Raw genomic sequence first — 13,754 nt, forward strand, 5'->3', positions numbered from 1 at the left:
CATACACCATATACATTACTCACTAGCACTGTTGTTTACATAAAGATGAAACTAGATTATTTTACAGGTTTCTCATGGGTAAAGAGGTTTAATTTGCCCCATAAATTGTCCTTCATAAGACACAAAACACAATGTTTCATGGAATTGGATGACACCCTGCTCATAGGTGCGATATATGGTGCTGGAGTCAGCTGTAGCATCCTAAACAGTCTAGGATGTAGTGTCTATAGGAGGTGACTTTTCTTTCATGTTTTGAAATCAGCCTACACCTTCAGAGCAGTATAGAATGTTACATAGCTTGGAGCCAGAGACTGAGGTCTCAGCTGAGAATTCCTGATCTTGGAATTTTTTTTTCCTGCAGAATCACAGGTCTTAAACCCAGAAGGTTGTTCTAATTAGCTAGTCTGGTTGACCTGTCAAAGAGAAAAATTTAACCTGTAATTCCTGCACTTATGGCAATAATTTCTGTTCCAGGTAAAGCAAATATTTTAAAATTAGCACCAAATCTGAATGTAAAGACAAAATTCCACCAGTCTTGAAAACTTGCTAAATCCTCAGTTATATTGTTACGCTGGTTAGTTACCATTTCTTTCAAATATTGCTGTCTCATGGTACTCATTTACTTTCATTTGTGTATTTGTCCAGAAGAGGTTGACTGCTACTAGTAGAGCACAGTAAAGGCCCTTGATCGCTTCCCCACAACGTTTTGTGAAGACAGTAAGGGGGACAATGTGGTGGGAGATGTCACAGAACTTTATTATATGACCTAACATATTGCTCTGGGGGTTTTGTGGTGACCTCAGTTTAAACACTGGAAAAATAACTGCTAGGTCTACTGCATCTGCGGTTCAGGGTTACCAGATAGTAAGTAATAAAGCTCCGTAGCATTCAGGAGTGGAAAGAGCAACTTAATCCATAAGAAATGGATATAACTCAGATTCACAGGTATTATATTTATTTTGCAGCTGATGGAGGGGACAAGAGCAGCTGTATGGTTGGATTATGTGACAGATTGTCTGCCTCCTGACTGCATGGGGGTCTTGTGAATGGACTATCTGGAAAGGTCATCTGGATACCCACAAAAAGCATGTACGACCGCGAATGTGTAAACCAGTATGTTGAGGCTCACAGAATGCCAGGTCTTACAGTAGGTTTGGTCCTGAGGGCAACTGAATCACACTAATGCTGGAGCAGAGAGAGATGAGCTCAGGGAGGGCAAATTTTCCAGTGTCCTTTTCTCCTGTATGCTCATTTTTGATCCAGAGAATAGCTAATCATCTCTCTCTATGGAAAAATTAATACTATATTCTTTGTGTCAGTTTGGATTTCCCAAAAGAAAAGCCTCTTCTAGACTTCAAGTCCCAAGTAATTGTCTAAAATCACGTACCAAGACAACGGTGCAATCACCAACATAAACCAGGATTTCCATTCCGATTCTTTCCTTTTTCATCAACATCTTTTAAACTGATTCTAAATTTTGTCTGTTAATTCATGGAGTGAATCTTAAAAGCCTTGACTTAAATAAACATTCGGGGGTAAGAATACCCAGACCTTTGGGAGGTATAAACAAGAATAAGAGTCTTCGAGTTGATTTTTTTTTTCTTTTGCTATTTCTGACTAAAACAAATGAACCTAAATGCATAAAATGGTTAGAGAAAAAATGTTAAGACCTTGACAATACCAGTTTAGGCTCAGCATTATTTTGGGACAAAGGCATAATTTACCTATAACTGAACATCCCCAAACACACCTAATACAAACCACTCACTGTAAAACAGTAACTATCTGCCTCAGCTCATTTTTTGACAGAACACTGCGTTGAGGATGGAGACCTCCTTCCATCTCTGATGGTGACCTGCTGTTTTGACCTCAGGTAGGTTTACTTTCCCTCATTTCTGAACCCTTGTCCTCATCAATAAGAATTAGTTGTGGCTGCCACCTTCTTTCTTGGATGTGTGGGGTGGGGATTCCTCTGATGAAAAGAACTATAAGATAATTAAATTGGGGTTTTTTCAATGGGACAAAGAACAAAAGGCACAACAACTACTGCTAGAAAACAATAAGGAGTTGTTGGTGTCCAGTAATGATACCCTTCATCAACTCATCATGTATTAGGCAGAATCTATTGCATACAAAGTTTATTCCACAAGCACACAAGTTATTTTACAGTGTACAGTCTGACACATACTGTAATACAGACAGCATAAATATTATAACAGCACTGGGCAAATGAAAGCAGCAGATCACATCACTGATGCTCTCGACTAGCAAAGAGCTGTAAAAGTGATGAAGAGGCCATCATCTGTTACATCAGATCTTCGGCATAAATTGAAGTAATTTGAAAGCCCCACAACTTTACGTCACCTCTTCACAGCCACAGCCTGGCACAGTGAGGGAAGAGGGCAGTGTTGGTCCCCACCTCTGCCCTGACAGCAATAATCCCCCTGCAGAGGAGCAACAGGACGAGCTCCAGCAGCCGCTGCACTGTGTCTCCCAAGGGGCTGCTTGCCAGGAGGTGTGCGCTCAGCTCAGAGCGTACCAGGCTCCACAGCAAATGAGGTTACAGGGGCAGTATGGATAATATATCATCAGTAAGTGTGTGCCTGCGTGTTTTTTCTGTAGGCTTATGCCGTATGAATCAGTTACTAATGAGGCTTATAATAAAGGGTGCTATTAAGTGAACACTACATTAATAATGCTGGCAAGGTTTCAAGTCTACAGATGTTATTTATAGTATATGACTAAACAAATACGTATCCCCTTTGAGGCTGAGACTCTGGAGCAATTTACTGATTTCCTGTATAGGCTGGTTCATACAGAGATTCAAGTAAATAGTGTATTTGGATGTCTTGCTGGGAACTGTGCTTTGAAACTGTACTAGATAATCATATTAATGTTTATTTTTAAAATGTTTCAGATATGTGTATGTGTTTTCAGAGGTTCAGATACAACCTTTATACAGTTCTCACGGAGACATGCATTTTTCTACATTGCTTCTTTAAAGAAAAATAAAATATTTAAAGAATATAACCTACAGTTACACAGAAGAGTTGAAATTATCAAAAAGGTTAGGAACAATTCTGGGAAAGATGGACTTAGAAAAAGCTAAAAAGAAAAAAAATCCCATATCCTCTCCCCTTCATCTGGTTTTGAATTTAATTAATTTCTCTTATTCATAAATATTAGTTGCCAGTGAGAGAGGTTTTGTAGTTTTAAAATTCTTTCGAGTAATGAATGACTAGATATGTGATTTTGTTTCTTTGTTGCCTCTGATAATATTGCAGTTTTAGAGAGGCCTTCAAAACTGAAGAAAGTTACAAACTCACAAAAGTCTCTGATTCACTCTGCTGTCTCTTATATATGTCAGGAGTAATAGGAGAAATATTATACAGCAAACTGAAAGTGTCCTAAACTAAGGTAATTCCATGGAGAGCGCCTCTGGTTTGAGTCATAATGCTGATAAATGAACAAGAATTTACTTCCGATTTCTCATATTATTTAAAAAAAACAAAACAGCAATGACAGTGAATAGACAGATTAAAAACATAACTTAGTTTACCTCTTATCTGTTTGCTCTTCTCTTTTAAATTCCCAAGTTTAAACAGTTGAAAATTTATACATACCAACATGTAAAAACAGCTGACTGTATGATGCTTAAATAATTTGCTATAAAAATATCACTTACCATTGCCAAGTATCTTCTTATTTAAGTCCACTACGAGCGTGGCTTCTTGGATATGAAACATGCAGCAGAGTCAATTCCCAGTGCGTTAAATACTTGACAAAATAGTAAATGCAGTGTGACTCCAGAGTGTTTGGATATTCGACTGTAACTCCTAAGCATTCAAAGTGACTACTCAGTAGAACAACTTTTCCTCTGCTGAAAATGCCTTGCTACTTGCCAGCAAGTCTTTAATGCTTTAGATTGGGTATTTCCAACTACCGCCCTACTTGCTAGGCAGATGTGTATAAAAGAGATGTTATTTCACTGAATCAACCACTGAGATCGTAACCCTTTTCCTGTACCACAAACAGAAATGTAAAACCTCAGACTTTCCTTTTGGACTTTTACTGACTTGTGTCTGTTGTAAGAAAGCAAAACAAAACTAGTCCGAGGGCTAATATATGGAAAATGTGTTAAAACATTTTAGATCATCTCATTGCTTCTCATTCCCGCAGTTCATTGGTTAACTGGCTCGTTCTGTGTTTATGTAGTCGCATGGTACAAATACAACACCTAAACTTCTTGCCCAAAGTTGAAATGATTCATTTATTACTTTTTACCACCCCCGCTCCCCCACCAGAAAAAAAAAAAAAATAGAAGAAAGAAAACACACAGTGCTCATTTAACCCAAGTGAGTGAAAACGCCTTTCATAAGGTCTGCAAGGGCTTTGGTGAATAAAGTCTGTGTAGTAGAGGGAAGAGTTTTGTGTAAGGATAGCAGGAATCAAGCTAAAACAAACAGATACTAGGATCCTTTTGCTATGTGAAAATAGGATGATAGTAAAGGAGGTGCAAATGTTATTCATATCAGACCACTTGAGAGGGATTCATTGTTTTGGGGAAGTGAGTGGGGGCAGGAGGAGGGAGGAGGTATTTTTGTGAGGGTTTATAGGACTCTGCTCGCGCTTTGCTTTCTGGAATTACATTATCGGTCAATGTTTATTTATGTCTTTCTGTGAGGTAATTACTCGCCCTAAATAGTTAATATGTAGGCTTTCCACCTTCTGGGTGCTTATAAATATCAGTTAATTAAATGCTATAGCCACAGTGGACAAAGCACAAGAGAAATCATGAGCGAGTGCCGTAGTAAGAAGTGGAAAACAGGTCTGAAGTAAAGATATTTCCTCTGCTCCTTTTTCTGTACTATACTGGAGAGAACAGGGCTATTTGATAAGTCACTGTTCCATAGGATGTACTACACTGATTTCTGATAACTGCTGTGGATCCAGTCACCGTCAGAAAAGGGGGATTACAGTGGGCAACCCTTGTTCTCCTGCCTGCATCCCAGCCATGACTACCTGTAGCACAGCTCTGATGGGACAGTGTTATTTTGCCTTAGTTCATCATCCTTTCCAAATGGCTATTAGCCTTTATAAAATTCTAGCCCTAACAGCTTGTTTCAGGACCACAGCTGGAATCAGCTTGTCTAGATTAGTGCTGATTTCGTCCTGGCTCTCAGACCTATGTGCATGCTACTATTCTATGTGCATCCTGTTAGAGAGGTAATATTGCCATTTCACAGCACAACTTTATTTTTTTGTTGTTTTCCTCCCCTTATTTTTCTTATACAGGAAAATGTCCTGCCCCTGCTACGGACAAGACTACTGCCAGTTCTGCTGGAACAGAGCAAACTTCCAGACAAACAAAATAAAATTCACAAAGGAAACAGTTCAATTTTCTGCCTGCCTTCACTGTTATAGAAAACGCTAAACACGTAAAATTGCATCAGTTCATATTTTCCCCTCCTGGTTTTAAAGCCTATAGCAGCAAAAGGACCTTGTGCCATCTCTAGTCTCTCAAGAGTTTAGCAATAAAAATAAAAATCCCCAGCAGAAAATAACACTGCACGCCCTCCCACTGCTGAGCCAATGATTTTCTCGTTTTTCTCACTTCCCCTCAGACTAAACACTGTTAAATTTACAAATCTGACATCTATTTATAGCAAGGACTCTACCCTAGGAACCACAGAGGTTTAGTGTGTATCATTGTCCATAATCCACAGGGCAGCTTTCAACCTGACATGTCAAGTAATTAGGAGAGAAACCTCCTGCCTTAACTGATAGGCAGATGCTGCAGCCCTAAGCTGGGCACTGTGCATAGGGAGGTGGGGTGTTCCTCTGCTCTAAATTAACCTCTGATTTCGGTTTTTCTTGTTTGCCATGCACAGTAATTGATAACGTTACGGGCATCATGCCCTCTAGCAGCAGCCTGCAGAAGGCGAGGAAGCAGCCTGCTGTGTAGATGCTGTAGGAGATGCAAATTAATGGATATCCAGCAGGGCTGATAATCCTCCCAGCAGGCACTGGAGGAATTAAACTGCTGTGTTGCACCTGCAGTGAGGGGAAAGTGGGCTAAAAAGCCACATGGGGAGCAGTGAGATAACTAGCATGAGGCTGTGAAAACAGCAGAAGGTAGTTCAGATACATGAGTGCAAGGCATGAGGGGAAGGAAATGATTAAAGGAGGAAAGGTCTCAAGTTAGTTTGCTAGGCTGGATTTGAGGAAGCGGGTGAAGATTTGAACAGAAGGTGCTGGGTACAGGCACCAGCTGAGCCTGAACTGGTTAAGATGTGGTGCTGGATTGGGCTCTGCAGAGTGGGCTCAGGGGGGAGCAGAGAAGAGATTTAGTGAAAAACTGCCTCTTCCCCTTTTTCTCTGGAGCAGCAGGCAAAAAGCATTTAGGCTGTGTACTCAAAAGCTCTTCGTCCACAGCCTGTGTGCTGTTTAATCCACTCATCTCAGTAGACACGGCAAAGGTCAGTGGCTCATGTTATCCTTACTTACAAACTGATGATCTGAGGAGCAGAGTTGTTTAGAGGAAAAAAAAACAACTTAATTTGAAGGATGTCACGATTCTGACACCCTTTAAAAATCTTTTGCTTTATAGAATTTCATTTATGCCTCTAAATCCCCTTTTATTCCCTTTTCTGAGACTTCTTTTTAGATAATGAAAGCAAAAGAGGCTAATCTTAAAATGAAGGATACTTTATTGATGGCTTTGGTGATATTGTTGTTATTTCCAATACTATTCTCCAATCCAACTTTAATGTAGCCTGACATCTTGTTTGATTTTTTGACCACTGCTGTGCACTGAGTAGAAGTTTCCATTAAGCTGTCCACAGCAATCCCTGGATCATTTTCTTGAGTGATTTTGAAAAACATCAGTGTATATGAATAGTTCCAATTGTTCCTTTCAGTACACGTTACCTCACACATACCTACACTCAATTTCAGATGCCATCTTGGCCAGTCCATTCCTTTGGAATTGGGCTTTTTTTTTTAAGTTGTGGCTTTTCTAAATAATCCCATACAATTTCCCAATTATGCTGTCTCTGCTATTGCACACTTGCTTTCCTGATGAGTAGTAAATGTATCAAATTAACCCCAGTTTTGGTACGTCTTGGGATTTCCTCTTGTTAATATCCGTGCCAGCTGAAAATAACCATTAGCTTGTATTTATTTAGTCTTCACTACTTTCTGAGTCGTATTTCTTTTAGTATTCAGCTATTCTTTACCCTTAAACACTTCATACCACTTAAAATATACAGCTAGGTTATTCTTCTAAAGTTATACTTTTATCTATTAAAGAATTTAATGGCAATTGGATGTTAAAACTCCGTGTGGAGAAGTTCAGCCAGGTAGCTGCAGGGGAAGCTGGCATTTACCTACAGAAGCAGAATGGCAGGAGAGAGAAAAATCATAACCTCAGTGCACAAGAGTCCCTTCCAGTCTCCCAAGAACAGTGTGGAGTAATTCACTAACAGCTGAATTCAGTAGAGCAGCTCCCAGGTGTTCTCAGTTGGTCTAACTACTGAGCCCAAACAAGTTCTTCTGTGCATCCAGCCACAGTTCTTCATCTCCCCAGCCCTGTTTCCTTGACCCTGGGGGAACCGCTTGTGCTGGTGTCAGACTGCTCAAGCAAAAAGAAATGAGACCAGGAAGGGGTTGGAGGATGTGACACCAGCAAGTCCCAGGCCACACATCCTCACTGTGGCCCTGAAAATGGATGCATGTGCCAGAAAGCATCGAGGAGCAGCAGCACTTTTACTACTGAGTAAAGCATTAAATGATACTCTGTCCAATTCTGAAATCCATATTTTCTAGCACAGATGTTAACAAAGTGAGAAGAGCTCACAAAACAACTATTAGGAGCCTGAGGAGCATGTTTGAAGTAAGAAATTAAAGAATTTGTATTATTTTCTTTCCACAGATTGTTACCATATGATTTCTTAGCTGTCTGTTTAAAACCTGCATGAAACAAAACTCAAAGGTCTGGGATGTGAAGGCAGATGCATTTGAATCAGAAATGTGGTTAAATGAAAGTTCATCATTAAGGTAATTAAGACTTCCTGGATCTTTTATTCTGTTCTATGCAATTTACCAGAGCAACAACGCACTGGTTTGGGCACAGTGGCTGATCTCATTTCTATGGTTAATAGCCTCGTATCCAGTTTTTGGGAGCTTTGTTTCTGTTCAGTTCTCTTTTTTCAAAAGCCTTCCCAGCCATTCATATTTTGCATTAATGTTCTTCTGGATTGGAAGAATGTAACATGCTAATAGCGAAAATCAGGTAAAATAGATTCACCTCACTAATGGTTTATGTTCTTTACCTAAGGGAAGCTATTAATTATAACATACTAGGTGTTGCCTGATTGTACCCAACATGCAAATGTTACATAGATTAATGTACTTTGAAACTTAAACCCAATACACTTTTTATTCCATAACCAATGGCTTTATCGTACCTTTTGCAGTAACAGGAAGTATACGGGGCAAACTGTTTTTAAATGTGGCAAAGTGGGTTTTTTGTTTTGGTTTGTTTGGTTTCTTTTAATCTCTAAAACCCTTAGGTGCGCTTTTTAAGTTTTGAGAACGGTATCAACACAAAAATTCATAGACTGTTATTAAACAACATACATATGTCTATATTTGACTACTAAATTGTGAAGGTGATCATTGTTTATTTCTGTGAGGAAAATAAATATCATATTGGATTCTCCTTAGGGACAGGTAGCCTTGCAAGTTTAAATATATTTTGATCAGGTTTAGTGTGTTGTCTTCTTTTTCTCAGTAATTTTATTTTCATGGATGTGTTTTCCAAACTCTAAGAATGGCTTTAATTTCCTATCAGTTTAGCTTCAGCTCAGGAGCCCTGTCTTAGCCAGTGATGCTGTTATGTTGCAGGCACAAGAACTCTAGGTGATGAATACTCTCTTTATGACAGTTACACAAGAGGGTTGTTCTCACTTAATTACACTGTTCATTTGGAAAAATTGCTGCCCTAGCCCAACGTGTTAATAAGTATTCTTCAGCTTCAAATATGCTTGAAAAATCACTTCTGTGCATTTATACAAATTCTGACAAAGTCTTTCTTTACAATGTTGATCTTGCGCTATTGCAGGAAACCTGATTTTGCTATAGGTTATGTGGGCTGATGAAAAAACCTTCACCACTTGTTGGCCTGTATGTAATGCTTAACTTCTAAAACCAAACAGCTAATGGTTGTGTCATGTAACAAACCAAATATGTGGTATAAATTGACTTTGCCTCAATTCTTTCTGTGATGAATGAACATTCTGTTCTCAGAAATAATTGCTTAGAAGAAAAAGTTGTACACATCAACCGTATAGTAGAGTTAACCAAATGGTTACTCCCCAAATTCTTGTTAAGCTAATTTCATAGGAAGCAGGAATTTGTGTTGGTGTTTCTGAATGTTGCATAAAGCCTAGTGTTCAGTAGAAACCATTCACTAGTCCCAAAGCGTGATGCTGTTTAAAATCAGTTAGCACTTGATGACAAAAATTCCATTACCGCCTAACATGGTACAAACAGTTGTTATATATTTAATTATTAGTTAGCATGGGACAGAAGAAAACTTTGAATTACAAGGTCTTCTGGAAACATAAAGATTTTCAATGAGCAGTGAGAACAATAAGCTGTGTTGTGTCAAAGGTCATACATTTTAACTATTTAGATAACTACATAGATCCTTTTTAAACAAATTGTCACTTGGGTCTGAAAAGGAATGTGGGGAAATAGAATAGATCCAGAGTATCTTCATCTGTGTTAATTGTTGACCTAATCAACATTGATAATTTTAATTCTACCAATGAAATTTTGTACCATTTGAGAGCACATATGTGCACGCGAATTCTGTGGTAAATTTTAGAATGCCAAGACACTTAAGGACAATGCTCAATTTTTATTTGTAATATTTCTGTATTGTTCTTAAGCATCTAATAAACATCCACAGAATACTTGTTATGAACTTTTTTGAGAAAAGTGTTATGCCTGTTTAACAGGGAGTGATGCTGGTGCAGAGACGTGGAAAATGAGAGATGAAAAGGCATATGATATATGTGTGAGAAGGTGCAAAATAGAATATCCTTACCTGTATCAGCTAGGGAAATGGAAGGAGTTTTGTCTTTGTTTGAAGTAATGACAGGAGATACAGAGCTCAAACACAGGGAGATTTTAGCCTGGCTTTTCTCTTTGCTCTTTACCTTTATGTACTGTTATCGCTGATTTACAGTGACACCATAAAAACAAAAGACAGTGCTACAGCTCCAGCTTGAGCTGTGTCATCCTCTGATGCTGCTCTCAGTGTTTACCATACATGACCTCTTTCTTCAAGTACCTGCTAGGCAAGAGATAACTGCACAAAGTCCATAAGGTTTGCAGTTTCATACTCAAGTTTTCCCCTTCATCCTGGCTGGCTTTCCCCTTTGAGACAAGGCAGGACGTGCTCTGTAGTTGCCTTTTAAGCTGCCCATTCTGTTAAGAGAGTTTGGATTCAACTGCACCTGCCTGGGACTCCTAAAAAACATTTTGCCTCAGCAACCTGCTGAAATTATTAATCCTTGTTAAATAAGGTCTAAAAATGTTTTATCGGTCAGAAACCTTTCTGCATAATATGGTGACTTCTGCCAGAATTCCTGATTTGATCCAAAGCTGATGTTTCAATAAGAAAGTTTTGAAGATCAGAATTCAACTGCCCATTTGGAGGTAAATTCGGAAAACACAGGAAAATAAATAAGGACCTTATCACAAAACCAAGGTTAAAAGTTGCATTTGTTTGCTAGGTCCTCTACTCAACAAGTTCTAGAGAGAATTATCACACTGATCGGCTTAGGAGGAACAGAACACAGCTTGTAAATCGTCTCATCTCTGAGCAACCTTCTAGTTTCTCTGTGAGACTGCAAGTAGAACCTGAGGTCAACTGGATTTGAGGACACAATTGTACAGCAAGCAGAACTGGGGAATGATGTTGAATAAGAAAAAAGATGTGAAGCAGTAGGTGTAACTGGAGTGTCCACAATGACCTAAGATTACAGGGAAAAAAACCTAATTAGTTAAGGTAGTTTCAAAAGAAACCAATTAATATTTGTAGATAGGGAAAAATTGTTCTCCTGCATATGCTGAACTACACGTTGTCTCTGTGTCAGCAGTAAAGTACCTAGTTGTGTGTATGTGTATATAATTTTTATTTCTATAGCTATGTATATACATATATGCGTATGTATATTTATATAGCAAGATATGTCTCCCTTCACAGTCAGTTAAATTCATTGGTTATTTGTGAGGCTATAATGCATCTTGGGTGTTCTGGCTAAACTGATGCTGCCAAAATTGTCAGCAGAAAAGACCGGAAAAGCTGATGAACCTTAAACTTTTCCCCAACAACTGCTCAGTTGTTTCTTCAGGATATAGAGAACGCAGAAAGCCCAAGCAAGAGGAGGAGTAGGAAACCAGAGAGGAAGCAGAGAAATTGCAGCCTGATGTGGATTTCATGAACTGCTGTGTTTAATCTTTTAGAGACCCCATAACAATAATCCATGCTAATTAGCATTTTAGGAGTTTTAAGAGTTTTTTCCCATAGAGGAAAGTTAATTAATACTTTAATTCAGAGCTTTGCTTATTCAATAGTTTCTTGCTTTCATTTTGCATAGGGATTTAACATTTTTGTAAAGTATATGGCTAACATTTTGTGAAACAGCTAAATGCCATTTTTGAAAGTGATTTTCTTAGTCAGTCTAAGATCTCGAGAGGTATGTACAACCTAATTCCTAACAGTTTTAATATGAACAAGCTGCAGAACTGCTCTTCAGTTTCTTAGGACCAGTGACACTTTTGCAAATGGGACTTCTGCTAGGAGTCAGTTAGGTATTTTTAACTAGTATGCCATATAATTAAATAACTAAATATATATATATAAACAAATGATGCCATGTATAATTCTTATTCCCCTCTGTGGGTTTGTCAGACCCACAGGGCCAACACTTTGGTTTGTGGGCACTTCTCTTAGCAACTTCTGTTAACGTCAGAATTACTTGGGCAGCTGCATCTTCATACCCCACACTAAGAGTTTACTATTTGGCACAGGTTTGTGTGTAGATTTCATGTGCCTGTGTCTCTGGTTACTTGCACCAGGTCTGTTTCACTTTCTTGTCTTACAACCACTTTTGATAACATCTTAATGCTATTACTTATTGAACTTATCTGCTGTCGTTATTTGTATTTGGGGGAAAAAATAGATGAAGATAAGGTCCCTGCCCCAAGGAGCCTATAATTAAAACAAGACCAGCATTATAGTAACACACATACTAGCCAGGCTGTAACTGGATGGTCTGTTTAGTTTTGTTTTGACGTCCTGTATGAAGCAGCATTTAACAGATGTTGGGAAATCGGCTTTCTGCGCTTCTCATATAAACATACAGCAGAGATGCATGTGTATGAATTATTTTCATCATTCAAGGTGACTATTAATGTCATCGGGCATTTTTTTTTAACATTTGCGCCTATTCGACTGTGTTTTGAGTCCTCCTTGCCAAAAAATATGGGAACTTCATAAGAGAAAGTTAGGTGACCATTGTAGCAATGCTTCCCAGTTCAGTACTGATGATTCTGTCTCTTGTATAAAAGATATTGCCTTGTACAAGCCCTCCAGTTGAAAAAAAAAAAAGAAGAAAAGTATCAACTGTTTCATTACATACCCTCCATATACAGTGCTGACAAAAAAAACCAAACGCGAACAAACCAAAATGGGCTGGTCTCCCTTGGTCTTTAGGGCAATTTGTCCTTCTCATTATAAGTAACAGTAAACTACCATCCAAATTATGTAGTTGACTTTATTATGGCTGCTCATATCCCTGCTGAAATAGCACACATCCAGGAAGGTAACAGAACTTTCCACTCTTTCTCTTACACAGGGGAATGCAATGTTGAGGGTAAAATTCCTTTTTATGGTTTCCAGGATGAAGTCAAAGCAGCATGAAGTGGGGAGCTAGAAAACTCTGGCTTGCCCCCCTCTCTGTTCTGTATACAGGCAGGGAAATAAGGCAGGTTATGCAGAGAGAAGAGGAAAGACATGGCACAAAGTCTAAAACCAAACAGAATTAGAAGAGAGTATATCTGACAAACTTATGTAGAGATTTCCTAATTTCCACTCGCATTTAAAGTATTTTGCATTTCACAACCGCATTTTTATTTTGTGGCCCCTTATTTCAGTTTTCATGCTTGGAAAAGTCTTAACTACAACTATGGTTTTAAAAGAATATTCCCCCCACCCACCAGATTATAACAGGCATGCGATATTAATTTAGGGTGAGTGGGCACAGATGTTACAGAATGACCCTCTTACCTGCCAACTCCACCCAGTTTTCCAGTGCTTGGGTATTTTCTTCCACTGCTGTGTGGAATTTCTTATTGTAATGTTCTCTGTGTCTCTGTGCTTTTCTTTTGGGGGGGGAGGGGGCTTTTTTTTTTTCCTCTGATGTTTTATCCAGTTGCTATGCATGCAGCCTCCCCCTCTGATCAGATGTTTGAGCTAGAACAATACTTCATGACTACCATTGAAAAGTAGCCTCTGAAGATAGTGATGTGATTAGGGTGAAGGGCCAAGGACTTGTGCTGAGTGCTGGAAGAGCACTTTATAACCACTGCAAATCTGTACATTTGGGCTAGATTACATGGCAGAGGAGAAGTGATGCGATGTGATGTGAAATATGAGTTGGGGAAGCATGCAAAAGAGG

At 38.8% G+C, this 13,754-nt stretch overlaps 1 protein-coding gene and 1 long non-coding RNA gene across 3 annotated transcripts in view; one reads left to right on the plus strand and one right to left on the minus strand.

Moving 5' to 3' along the window:
* The window catches only part of IL16 (interleukin 16), a 45,254-nt gene extending 41,552 nt beyond the window's left edge, over window positions 1-3,702 (minus strand). For both annotated transcript variants that reach the window (XM_069866527.1, XM_069866526.1), the window contains exon 1: window positions 3,686-3,702. The gene's annotated coding sequence lies outside the window, so the exon portion shown is untranslated. The remainder of the gene's footprint in view (window positions 1-3,685) is intronic.
* Window positions 1,614-5,390, plus strand: LOC138725530 (uncharacterized). The gene is made up of 2 exons (XR_011338258.1): window positions 1,614-1,873; window positions 5,296-5,390. It is a non-coding gene; the product is annotated as an uncharacterized lncRNA (long non-coding RNA).
* Window positions 5,391-13,754: the final 8,364 nt, after the last annotated feature.

Source organism: Phaenicophaeus curvirostris, chromosome 12 (assembly GCF_032191515.1).
Source record: "Phaenicophaeus curvirostris isolate KB17595 chromosome 12, BPBGC_Pcur_1.0, whole genome shotgun sequence".
NCBI lineage: Eukaryota > Metazoa > Chordata > Aves > Cuculiformes > Cuculidae > Phaenicophaeus > Phaenicophaeus curvirostris.